Below are 13,935 nucleotides of genomic sequence, written 5' to 3' on the forward strand. Positions count from 1 at the left end.
AATCGGAAGGAGGTCCTGTCAGCCTTCTGCTGCCATCGGCGATGTGCACAGTCGTTTTTGAGGTAAGTCTGTCAATATACCTGTCGTTTTTTCATTTCATCGTTTTTTTTCTTCTTTCTAGGTGAGCTCTGTGTCGGTGTTATCGTCATCGGCGACCCATACCCCACCCGAAGAAAGAGGCCTGGTCTGATGAATCATGATTTCTTTACATCATCTGGGCGGCCATGTGCGTGTGAGTTGTATACATGGGGAACAGATAACACCAGGATGCACAATGGGACGAAGACAGGCCAGACAGTATGATGCTCTGGGCAATGTTCTGCTGGGAAACCGTGGATTCTGGCATTCATGTGGATGTTACTTTGACATGTACCACCTACCTTAACTTTGTTGCAGACATGTACACCTCTTCATTACCATGGTGTTTCCTGATGGCAGTGGCCTCTTTCTGCAGGATAATGCGCCCTGTCACACTGCAAAAATTGTTCAGGAATAATTTGAGGAACATGACAAAGGGCCTGATTCATTAAGGAAAGTTAAGTAGAAAATTAGGCAAGTAGTCTCCTGGACAAAATTATGTTACAATGAAAGGGGTGCAAATTAGTTTTCTACATGAAAAAACAGACAGTATTTAACTTATGTGCAACATAGAAAACTAATTTTCACCCCTTGCATTGCAACAGAGTTTTGTCCTGGAGACTACTTACTCATTTTTTTACTTAACTTTCCTTAATGAATCGGGCCCAAAGAGTTCAAGGTGTTGACTTGACCTCCAAATTCCTAAGATCTCAAACTGAACAAGCATCTGTGGTATGTTCAGGAAAAACAAGTCCGAGCCATGGAGGCCCCACCTCTCAACTTACAGGATTTAAAGGTTCTGCTGCAATCGACTTGTTGCCAGATACCACAGGACACCTTGAGGAGTTCATGCCTTGATGGGTCAGAGCTGTTTTGGCAGCACAAGGGGGACCTACACAACATTAGGTAGGTGGTTTTAAGGTTGCGCTGAATGGTATAAATACATACATACATTATATATATATATATATATATATATATATACACACACACACTTACATACATACATACATACATACACACACACTCGCTTATTAGGTACACCTATAAATATCTAAACAGCCAATCACATGGCAGCAGCTCAAAGCACAAAAGCATGAAGACATGGGGCTAGGTTTACTAAGCCGCGGGTTTGAAAAAGTGGGGATGTTGCCTATAGCAACCAATCAGATTCTAGCTGTCATTTTGTAGAAAGTACTAAATAAATGAAAGCTAGAATCTGATTGGTTGCTATAGGCAACATCTCCACTTTTTCAAACCCACAGCTTAGTAAATCTAGCTAATGGTGAGAAAAGAAATGCCAAAATGGGGTAGAAATGTGGTCTAAGTGACTGTGACAGTGGAATGATTAACTGTCAATAGCCTGGGAATATCACGCACTACAGTCACTAAACTTTACAGGGAATGGTACACAAAAATCAAAATCAAGTGAGAGGCTGTTCTGTGGCTGAAAACACCTTGTTAATGTGAGAGATCAAAGGAGAATATTCAGACTTGTTCAAGCTGACAGGAAGGCAACAGTAACTGAAATATCCACAGTGGTATACACAAGAGCATTTGTGAATGCACATGCATGATAAACCTTGATGTGGATGGTCTACAGCAAAGACTACACCGGGTTCCACTCCTTTCAGCTAAGTACAAAAAATTAAGGCTAAAGTAGGCATAGGCTCTCCAAACTGGACAGTTTAAGATTAGAAAAACATTGCCTGGTCTGATGAATCTTGATTTTTGCTGCAACATGCAGATGGTTGTGTCAGAGCGACATAAATCCATGGATCCATCCTACATATATATATATATATATATATATATATATATATATATATATATAGATATATATACACACGTACATACAAACACACACATATACATACACACACACACACACATTTACATACATATAGGTGCAAATATATATGTATATACATGTATATATACATACACACATATATATATATATATATATATATATATGTAGACAACAAGATATAAACACTGGCGCTCAATGCAGTATTGTATAAATGAAGTGATAAAATTAAACCCACATGTACACCTCTTCCATGTGAGGAGGCAGCCTTCCTTCAAAACTCTGGCTGGTAAGGCCGAAAATAGATATGGTAGGTGCAACAGAAGGAGGGCGCAATAGTGATGTTAACAGATTATACTGAACAAGGTGGGTACAGAATAGGTTGGCATAAGGATGTGATGCAAATCTCTGGGTTGGTATCCAACAATAATGTAATTAAACCAGTTCACAAATCCAAATGCTAGACAGAATGTTCAAACATAACAGTCACTGATGTACAGAAAGTCAATTTCTAATGCCACAGTCTGAGGTGTGCTAGCTACCCATATGGAGCTCATTGAACAGAAGTAATACAGCTTGCGATTCAACAGATAGACAGGGATAAGTGGAAATGTGTGTAATGATACAGTTCACCAGATAACAAATCAAATAGGTGGGAGCGTACCAGAAAGTAATATAAAACCAGCTTATCTGTATCAGGGTCTCCGACAGGAAATCTCAGCTCCGTCTGGTGTGTCAGGAACAGGCAAGACAGCAAATGCAGTATACAGTAGTTCTTAGCCTCGGGCAGCCGTCCCTATACAATCACCGCTCACAGTCTCCAATCAACCGTAATAGTAAAGATAGAAGAGTCATATAGTGTAGTAATTTATGTACAAAAAATTTATTCAGAAATCATATAAATGCACACTCACATTTAACAAGATAATAATAAGCTTATCTGTAATTAGGCAGTAGGTCAGCTTGTACCAGTATGGATCCCTGGAGAGCTTTACAGGTATTACCAGTGATCTCCACACAGAAGTATCAGGGTATACACAATAGATGTCCAGGATGGTAGTATGACCTACACAAGCATATAGCTAAGTGATGGGGCCTCAACGCGTTTCGTCTTGACAGACTTCTTCAGGGCTTGTTTAAATACCATGTATGGTGGCCATTTTGCGCATGCTTAGTAAATCTAGCTAATGGTGAGAAAAGAAATGCCAAAATGGGGAAGAAATGTGGTCTAAGTGACTGTGACAGTGGAATGATTAACTGTCGATAGCCTGGGAATATCACGCACTACAGTCACTAAACTTTACAGGGAATGGTACACAAAAATCAAAATCAAGTGAGAGGCTGTTCTGTGGCTGACATACCCAAGCAATACATGAAAGAGAGGGTGGGCTAAAGTGAAATTAATGCTGACAGTGCAAAGTGAAAACATTTTTACTGAATAACTTGAAGGATTATCCTTCCAAACTGAGCATCAGCAGAAAGTCACATCCAGAAAATATCTGGTAAAGATGTGAATAGTTGACCACACCAGCTGCTTTGCAGAGATTGCTGAGGTCTGAGCCCTGCATACCCAGGAGGTTCCCACCGACCAGGTAGAGTGCACTCTTAGAATTTCCGGCCACTCACTTCCTGTACAATGAACTTCTCAGATCAATCTTGCTAGATATGTTTGAATGAAGCATGTCCTTGTCGAGGTCATACAGAAAGGACACATAAATGATTAATTTTTCAAAATTGCTCTGTAAAACTCGAGGGTATGTAATATTTCCTCATTGTCTTTAGTTGGTTGTGGTCAGAGAGATAGAAGTATGATATCCTGATCTATGTGAAAAATGGAAACTACCTTGGGTGTAAGATTAGTTTTTAACACAACCTTGTCCGTATAGATATTGAGAAATGGTTCCTTATACCATAAGGTATGTAATTCCCCCACTTGTCAAGCGGATGTGATTGCTACTAGGGAGAGTACCTTAAGTGTGAGACACCTGAATGAGACCTCTTGCAAAGGTTCAAAGGACTTAAATATTAAGGCGAACAGGACAGTAATGAGATACAAAGTGCCATAACTATATAGCGTACCTGCTATTGTTGACGCAACTCGGAAGAAGGTACGGAATCTAACGTGCCCCTGGTATTCACCAGGGACCCCCACAAGGAGGTATGGACTCTGCTGCAGGAACACGCAGGTCGCGGTCCTTCCATGAGTCAATAGCGAGATACAAGAAAGGATTGTCAGACAGGCCGAGTCGGTAACGTTCTGGTAATAGGAGGTACGCAAGGATAGCCGAAGGAGTGGTGAGGCAAGCCGGGTCAGTAACGTTCAAGTAGTGCAGTTCAAAGGGGAGATCCAAAGGGGTGGTCAAACGGTCCGGGTCAGAAGGGTCACAGGCACACAAGGAAGGGTCAGGAACAATGCAGGAACTGGAACACAGGAGAAATGCTGGAGGCAGGAAGACTTGATACTCTGGCACAGGTAAGTGCTCAGGAAGTGCCTTTTATAGTTTGAGGGACCAATGGGAGACTAGTGGGCGGCAGCGCTGGTCTCAGCTGCCGCCGAGACTGTAGAGTAACGTCCCGGGCGGCCGGGACTTCCGCGTCTGGTTGCCTGGCAACCAGACTCGCTGGGCAATGACGCAGACGGCCGTCCCGAGGAGACAGCGGGACGGCGCCTGACACAAAGGTGCCACAAAAAGAAAAATTAGCACATATACATTTAGATAATTTACATTAGAACTTTTAGAATGGTAAGGACTAGGCCCTTCTTGAAGCTTTCATGAAGAAAATAAAAAATATACGGAAATCTAGCAGAAGTAGAATCCTATAATAAAGGGTTGTGTTTTAGCTTGAAGAAGTGCTTCAATCACCTTGTCATAGACTCTCTTTGTTTCAACTGTAACCACTCAATATCTACTTCATTAAAAAGTGGACATCCAGATTAGGATGTAGAGCTGGTCTCTGATGCAGTAGAACTAATCTCAGTGTCCGAATCCAATGATATTCTTAGAAGACATCCTAAGCTATTGCAAACCATGAATGACCAACATTACCGTTTAACTTTGTCGAAGTCAAATAATTGGATGAAGTCATTTCAAATTAATATCTATCAATTTGGTTGCCTTTGTCTGAAAATATACGAATAGCACGCTACGGCGTGGAAGGGCGTATTTAACCACAACACGTACGAACACTTCTACACACATTTACACTTACGCATTCACTTGTAAATAGTTTACCTTAAAATAGTTCCAACACACAGTCATTTATAATGAAATGTAATAGAGTTAATAGTTAAATATAATAACGTTAAAAACACTTGGTTGATATCTAAGGTTTGGGATTTATGAAACATATCATGTTTAGTGTCATTCTAATCCACTTTTTTCCATCAGACATCCGCTACTATTGGCTGAGAGATCGCACCTTGCTTATGCTAGATATGGATATGGAATTAATGATCAGAATGGTATTGTGTGTGTAATGCAAATAGACCAGTTTGAACCAGATTTACGGCGGTAAGATACTTATGCAGCTGTTGGAGAGCTGACCCCCACCCTTGAAGGGCCTTGTTTGAACCAATCTATGACCTGCATTACACTTGACTGTCCTGAATCCTGAACCTATGGAAACACGCCAAGATATCACTACTGTTTTTTTATTTATCACAAACTGTATATAAACCAGGCTCTGGGTTCACTATACAGTTTACTTGACCACAGATTTCAGGATTGAATGACTGTATGCTGGATTCAGAGCACCTGCGTATGTATCGGCTGTACTTTGTTATTGAATTGTTATCTTTTGCATTTTGTTATTAAATCACTTTGTGCATTTGAACCCCACCAAATCGCAGCAGACAATTGATAGCATCAAAACGAACATAACGATTTGGGGGCTCTTCGAAGGAGATCACGCTACCGGAAGATTCACAAAGCCTACGATTTTCGTTTCCTCAACAAAGGGTGGAGACGCGTTGTAATCGGGTAAGAACGCAATATGTTCAAGGCCTGTTTCTTATTCTGTGTTGTGAAACCGAATATCCATTTTGTGTAATCCAAGAAGCGCTGATTAGAACCCAGAGACAAAATAGAAAAAAAAAAACTGTTTCTTTTTATTGTCATTGTGCAATGTAATGTGATTTTTTTTGCATAGCGTATGCATAAAATTTGTGTATATATTATTACTGTAATAATTTGTTGCCACGTGTTTAATCAGTTGTTTTGATAGATAGTCCTGTATATAGTGTATTTATAGTATAATCAATTGTTAAAGCCTCTGAAAAGTTATTACAATCATTTGGGAAAGTATTTTTCTGCACAGAAAACAAAGGTGTATATGTATGTGAATTGTGTGATTATGAGGAGAAATTCGAAGATTCAGGTTACTGTTGAAATAGACAGGATATAAAGATAACCCAAAGGGACAAAGGTTCTGTTGAAAGAAACAGGATATAAAGAGACTTTTGCTGCATTCTGTTTGAAACAAAATAAGATATAAAGAGACGCCGGAGTATACGTGGTATACTGTGAAACGAAAATGAAGGTTTTTCGTGGCAATCCCAATAGTAATTGTAAAGTTTATTGGTACCTAGTGTCTGTAAGCGGTACGATTGGACCGCACGTGTTGTAAATGCAACTGTGATTGTGACTTGGATGTTGTCAGAGGAAATAGGCTGCCAAGGCTGGTATTAGTGAATACTTAGTGCTACCAGTGGTATAGTACTCAGCAGGTAATTCTCTGAAAAGCGGGATATTGTTTTATGCTGTAAAGTGTTAATATTTCTGCCTTTGCAGTAGCAAGGGCCTGTGTTAGGGGTCCTCGCTGGGTACGCTGATAAATGCATGTATTGTTTAGTGGTACACAGTGGAGAGAAATGAGTGGACGCAGCTTGTGTAATTCGTCCACAGCAAATAAAAAATCTGCAACAGGAGTTTAGTGCTGCGAAGCGTTGGAAAATTCCGCTTCCACATGGGTGCTAAGCAAACGCTAGAGACAGTCGATGAGGTACTGGTTAAGGAAGGGCCGATTGGTTCGACAAGGTACATTATGCGTGTAAAATATGGTGCGCATGCAACGGCGTACTGTAATAAATGGGTCAAATTGACCAATGAGTGTGCGAAATCTTTTCCCAAGGTTGGTTGTTTCGATTCAGAGGTATTAAATGCTGTTAGAGATAAAATACGTATGATTATATCACTAAAAAAACAAATTAAGAACAATGACTGTTTAAAACTGTGTCAATAGAAAGGGAACACATGGCAGGGTTGCGCATATGTACCGGAAGAAAGCATTGCAAAGTGAGGAGAAGTGAGAGTGAGCGTAACCCTGCCGCCATGTGCGGTTGGGGGGAAAAGTAAAGCCTTTACCAAAAACAATAAAAATGGAACAAGTAATTTATATCCCATATTAAGTAACTTTAATAGTAATATTTCTGAAGATGATGTACCCACTGTTATTTCAGCCATTGCCCATGCTATTAACATGCAAGAATTACAGCGCAGACAATGAAAGTGAGCGGTCCCAACAGTAGGGGCAGCGGCTGAAATTGGTGAGAGTAGTGGAGAAACCAATAGATGGGGGAACATTCATTGTACTGAAACAGTAATTCCAGCAATAAATCCAGAGTATAGCGATTTGGTAGGTTTACATCCTGTCTGAACAATAGCAGTTCCCAATAGGAAAGCGGACAAAGATGGTGTAGTACCCATTAAACATGTAGCAATGCATTGTCCATGGATCAGATCTGAACTGCATTCAATTATGTCTGATTTCACAGATCCTAGGAAAGAGTTGGCCAAATGTTAGTAATTCGTTAAAGACGAATTTAACATCTTTAAGCGAGTGGTGTTGAGGGCCTGTCTTCCTCCCAATATTGATATACAAAAGTTTATTAAGGATTGTTTATTGGAGGAAGATAAGTCCTTAACAGATGATGACAATCAGGAAAATATTAAATGTATAATCTTACAGTTGGCCATATACTTTCCAGTAGTAGTGAACTGGAGCAAAATTGTTACTATTAAACAAAAAGATAGTGAGAATGTGTAAATTATTTTGCCCCAGCTCTGTCAGCAATGACCCAGTACACAGGTATATCAGACATAAAGGATGATGTGCATCATATGGAGGTGGCTGTTACAGTATTAATGCATGGTCTCAAGGAAAATCTGAAGACCATGGTACAAACCTCTTTACCCAATTGGAGGGGAATCACAGTAGATGCACTTAGAGAGTCTGCTGTGGAGCATGACAAAAACATAGGTAATAACCTCCTCTTTCCTGAAAACTTCCCTCCCCTTTTCGCTAAGATGCTCTCTGACCTGACCTCCTGGAAACGCCTCATTATCTCCTGGCTGGGCAGGATCATAGCAGTCAAAATGTCTATTATACCAAAATGGTTATACCTCTTTCAAACACTACCGGTCGCAGTCCCTGCCTCCTTCCTTTCTAACATACAAAAATCCCTCATCCGTTTTGTTTGGAATCATAGACCCCCACGGATCTCAGCCAGCATTCTCAAAAGGCCAATCTCTTCTGGCGGCAGAGGTCTTCCCGATATTAAACTATATTACCTGGCCTCCCACTTTTCACAAATTGTTACCTCATATGCCCCCCCAGGCTCCACTTCCTGGCTCGATATAGAATCGGCTTATACTACCTTGCCCTATCTTACACCCTTATGGGGTCTCTCCCCTGCACATCGTCCTCCTGCAGCTAAAATGCTCCCTACTATCAAGTTTGACATCAAGCTATGGGATTTTTACTCCTTTAAACTGAAGCTTACCACACAACTATCCCCCTTAACCCCCATTTGGCACAATCCTGTATTCCCTCCTGGACTCTCCGCCACGAGAGCTCGTCTTTGGAATAAAGCTGGCCTTAAATTCCCGATAGACTTCTCCAAAGCAAACCACTGGCTCCCACTGGCGGAACTCCAGCGTCACTCCCCATCCCGCATACTTAGTCCGTTTGAGTTTTTCCAAATTAGTCATTTTTTGCGGTCCCTGCCACCTACTTATGTTTTGCGAGATCTAACCCCCTTTGAAGATCTTTGTAAAAATCACCCTAGGGACAGAGGCTTGATATCCCAACTTTATGGTATATTTATTGCTGCTGTCCTTCCTACTCCGAGGGCACATGAGGCTGATTGGGAAAAGGATCTAGGCCCCCCTCCGGACGATGAGGCATGGGATGACATGAGACTGGGGATAGCTAAAAGCTCCATATCCACCAAACTTAAAGAAACCTCTTATAAAATCTATTACCGTTGGTATTATACTCCTACTCGACTCCACAGCATGTTTCCCTCTTCTTCACCTTATTGTTGGAGGGGTTGTGGCCATAGGGGAACTATGCTCCATATATGGTGGACCTGCCCAATTATCTCCTCCTTCTGGGATGTGGTTTGTGGCATTCTAAACTCTCTATTTGAGGCTCCCGTTACAAAGGACCCCTGGGTGTTTCTACTATGCTATCCTCCTCCAGAGCTTGACAAATTTTCCAAAAAACTAGCTTTACACATACTGACAGCGGCTAAATCCCTTATCGCCCTAAACTGGAAAAAAACGCCCCCTCCCTCTCTAACAGCCCTTAAAAAACAAATTTGGCATGTCGCAGCCATGGAACAGATTACCTATTACCTCCATGATAGAGGCCATGTTTTTAACCAGGTTTGGGCTCCTTGGCAGTTTGTGGAAAGCTCGCGGCCCCCTAACAATTAGCCCCATGATAAGGACCCATGTGGGGTAAGTCCGGCTCCCTTATACGCTTTGCCCCCTTATCTTCTTGAGTAGTCTACACACTCTCCACCCCCTGAGCTCTTTCATATACCTGCTTTGTGGTCTCCCCCCCCCCTCCTCTCTGACTCCCTTCCCCCCACTCCCACATTTCACACTTTCACTACAGTTATATACAATTTGATACCGCATATAAAATTGTAAAAAAGGTTGTCTCATTATAAGCTTCTATGTACATGTTGATTCAATTGTTCTGACTGTTTTTGTACATCTGTTCAATAATAATAGTCTTATTCCCTGTATTTGCTTATATGATCAACCAAAATAAAGAATTAAAAAAAAAAAAAAACATAGGTAATAGGAAAGAGGCGCAAAGTGATAGACTAATGACGGTAAGTATCCAGGCGTTAGAAGGAATATATACACAACCACAGACTTATAACACATATTATAAGGAAAGAAGGAGACATACGTCAATGAAGTGTTTTCACTGCCATAAAGAGGGACACATGATGAAGCACTGTCATGAGAGAAGATCGGGGGCACCTGGGGGGGGGGGGGGCTGGGGGAGTCACATATATACCCACAAAGGAGACATACACAAGTTTCAGAAAATTCCCAGCAGTTACCCACACACATCATAGCAGCAATTGCTTTGTGGGAGAATGATAGCCAGCGCTAGGGTTTAGGTCATACATGTATTCTACAGCCAGATTGGTTAACTGAGAATCTTGGGGAAGAATGACAGTTGATATATCTGGTACAAAACAAACTTTTCTTTTAGATACAGGGGCGGCCAGGTCAGTGATAACTTCTCATTCCAGCTATGGAAGTAACGAGGAGAGTGTTACATTACCCTTTGACTACACCCACGGAGGTTACTATCGGGCCTCTGCACACCAAGCATTCTTTCTCTTGACTGCAGAGGCTCCTACTAACTTACTGGGCAGGGATTTGTTGTGCAAAATGGGATGTGTAATTTACTGTACCCCTAATGGTGTATTTCTAGACATACCAGGGAAGGTTGCACATGATGTACAGGACATATTGAACACCCCACAAAAGGTAAATACTACACTCTGCTGTTCTAGAACAGTCCATCTCAGGTAAAGGAGATGTTATTGAAAATACCAGGTTCCCTATAGACCAAAGATGGACAGGACACTGGATTGATGGCAAATGTAGCTCTTGTAATGGTTAATCTGAAAAGTGGCAGGTAAACTCCAAAAATCCCACAGTACCCATTAAAACCGGAGGTAGAATTAGGGGTGTATCCTGTAATTGAGAGGCTGCTGCAACAAGGGATCTTAATTTGTACATCCAGCACAGCCAATAGTCCCATTTTCCCACTAAAGAAGAGTGGGGGTGGGGGGGGGAGGGGCTATAGATTAGTCCAGGACCTAAGGGAAATTAACAAAGTAGTTAAGAGCCAATTCCACAGTCCCCAATCCAGCTGTCACCCTTATGTAGATTCCAACGTGTGCCAGTCATTTTACTGTCATTGATGTTTGCTCTGCCTTTTTCTCGATCCTCCATCATGCTGACTGTCAATAACTCTTTGCATTCTCCTACAAGAGGGTGCAATATATATGGGCGAGGTTTCCCCAGGGGTTCATTGACATTCCAAGTATTTTCCCTCAAGCATTACATGACTGTTTGCAATCCTTCCAATCAAGCAATGGGTTTGTTCTAATTCATTATGTAGACGATTTGCTGTTGCTTCATCTTTCACAAACAGGACACAAGGTTGCAAAGGACAAATTACAGCCATGTCAGTCTAAGGTTAAATAATTGGGACACTGTCTCACCACCTAGGGGCTAAGACACTTGACAACGGACAGAATCCAGGCAATATAGTACCTTCTTGGGGATGTGTGGATATTGTAGACCATGTATCATACCCCGTTTTTTTCAACTCACGGGAGATCGGCGTCTTCGCAGCTAAAATTTGAAGGGGCGATGGCTTGTAAAGGCAAATTCCCCTTGACAAAGCCTGAGGGTGAAACGTACGTTGGGGCCAGCGTTATTTGGCGCCAACACCAACTGCAGATAGGGATGTAGTGATAGCTTTCATTCACTAGCAAGCACAGATATAAATGGTTTTCATATAATAATAGGGGATTCTATCAGCCAGACAAAACTAGCTTAGCTGCTGAGATTATTGTTCTCTACGGAGACTATACGTAAGCTCACTCCTATCAGGGACCTCTTTCAGTACCACAGAGCTGTTACTGGCAATGAGTTAACTGCATTCATTATAGCTGACAAGGTCACACATCGCAGGAATTACATCAGCCTTATCATAGATGCACTAAAGTGTATAGCTGCTGTGAATATTGTCCACCACAGAGACTGTATATAAACTAGTCAATATCAGGGACTATTTCTAGTATCACAGAGCTTTTAGTGGCAATGAGCTAACTGCATTTATTATAGCTGACAATGTCACACATTGCAGGAAGCACACCAGCCTCAGTATAGATGCGCTATTGTGTAGTGCTTCATACTGTCAATAATCCAGAACAAGCCTTGTATTTAAAGTTTACAAATATCACCATGCAAGCTAAGACTACTTTGAGCTAGGGGTTTCCCCTTATTAAATCCACGGAGATCAAGTATCTCACTCCGTTATCCGCCTGCTACATTTGTTACAGTGGTGACTAGAAGGTTTATAATATCAATACCATAAGAGACACGGTTCTCACTCACTCTTTAAATCATTCTGTCTTCCTACTAACCACTACTTACACTTACATTACGTAAATGGTCTGCTACCAAGGATTTATACAGATAATTCTCTGTATCCACGAGACTATTCCTTTATATAATAGATCCCTATCAGTTGGTGTCTTTGTTTTTATCACACGTGTGTATGTGTGTATTTGTAAGTAATTTTTAATATATTTCACCTTGTCTTCCGGGAGGATGTCATTATTAAACAATAATCATTAAAAGTTATATTTTAATTACCATAAGGAGTGCTAATTTGTCCTTCTAATATGAACCCCTGTTCATTATTATTTTTTTGTCTTAATATAACAGGACCAGCACCCCCACACGCTACATGTTAAAGATTTACATCTTGTCATATATTGCATGTGGATGTTTCCTTTCAATCCCTGTGCAGAGCATCTCCCCCCCTTAGTTACTTTAAATAATATTATAGGAGAAAAAAAAAGTTGCAGGGCTGAAGAGGAAGTGAAATACTTATCCCTTCTATCTTTTGGCAGTTAGTGAGATTTACAGCAAAACTTCTGAATCATAGAATCCAACTTGTAGCCAAAAAACAATGAAGCATAGCTAGATAGTGTGAGTGAGCACCTGCTGCTGATGAACGCTGGCAGAGTTCTTCTGGCTACTGCTGCTAAAGACATAGTTCTGGTTGAAAAGGCAATGGGATCCCAAAATGCCTCACAAAGAAATCCTTCCATCCCTCTCTGCATAACCTCAATGTAATATAATGTCTATTTTTCCTTTGAACATCCCCATGAAGTGTTTTTATACCCATAGTCATTAGTGCTTTGACTAGTTAAGCCATTGCCACCACTGCCTTCTAGGTAGTACTAGAAGAAATAAAAAAAGTTTCTTAAAACCACTTTCTATCCATAGGATATCTCAAGAGGACCACCTTCTTCTAAAAAGGCAGTGGTCCCAGCTGAGACAAGATATGGCTGCATCCACCTTTGGAATGAAACACTATTTTAGTACTTCAAAAGGGGTACATTTTAAAGGCTTGACTTGCATTGTTCAACTGGTCCTTTTCCTTATGAACAAAGTCCTGACCTATCTGATACATGGGGAGATTTGGGGAATATTCTTCCTACTATGACCATCAAATACATAATTTTGGACTGCAGAAGTTGACACTTTATTCAACCCCATGGATTTGTGCAAGAAGAATTTCCACATTATCCAGATTAAATAGTCTAGGATCCTCTTTCATTTCTCCAGACTCACTGCTAGAACACCCATCCAGGTCCTCCGAAGAATCCAATTCAAAGTGATAGGGCCTATATGATATAAGTCCATACTTGTCTTTTCATCCCCTGCATAGCATGCAAATCTTCTTACAAATGACCATCATGCAAGAAACTAGGTCTTTCAGATATTGTTTCTTGCAGGGTTACCACTACATGTTGTACAAAAACCCTTCATAATCTACAGGTAAAGGGTGTGTCAAAAGTCCAGACCCAATGCTGGACTTTTCTATCTTTCCTCCATTCCACAGTCTCTAGAAGAGCACAGAGGGGGGAGATTATTACTAAATAACTAATCACTCAACAAACAAAGCACCCCTGGACATAGTAGGTTTGC

The sequence above is a fragment of the Mixophyes fleayi genome, chromosome 5 (genome assembly GCF_038048845.1).
Source record: "Mixophyes fleayi isolate aMixFle1 chromosome 5, aMixFle1.hap1, whole genome shotgun sequence".
Taxonomy (NCBI): domain Eukaryota; kingdom Metazoa; phylum Chordata; class Amphibia; order Anura; family Limnodynastidae; genus Mixophyes; species Mixophyes fleayi.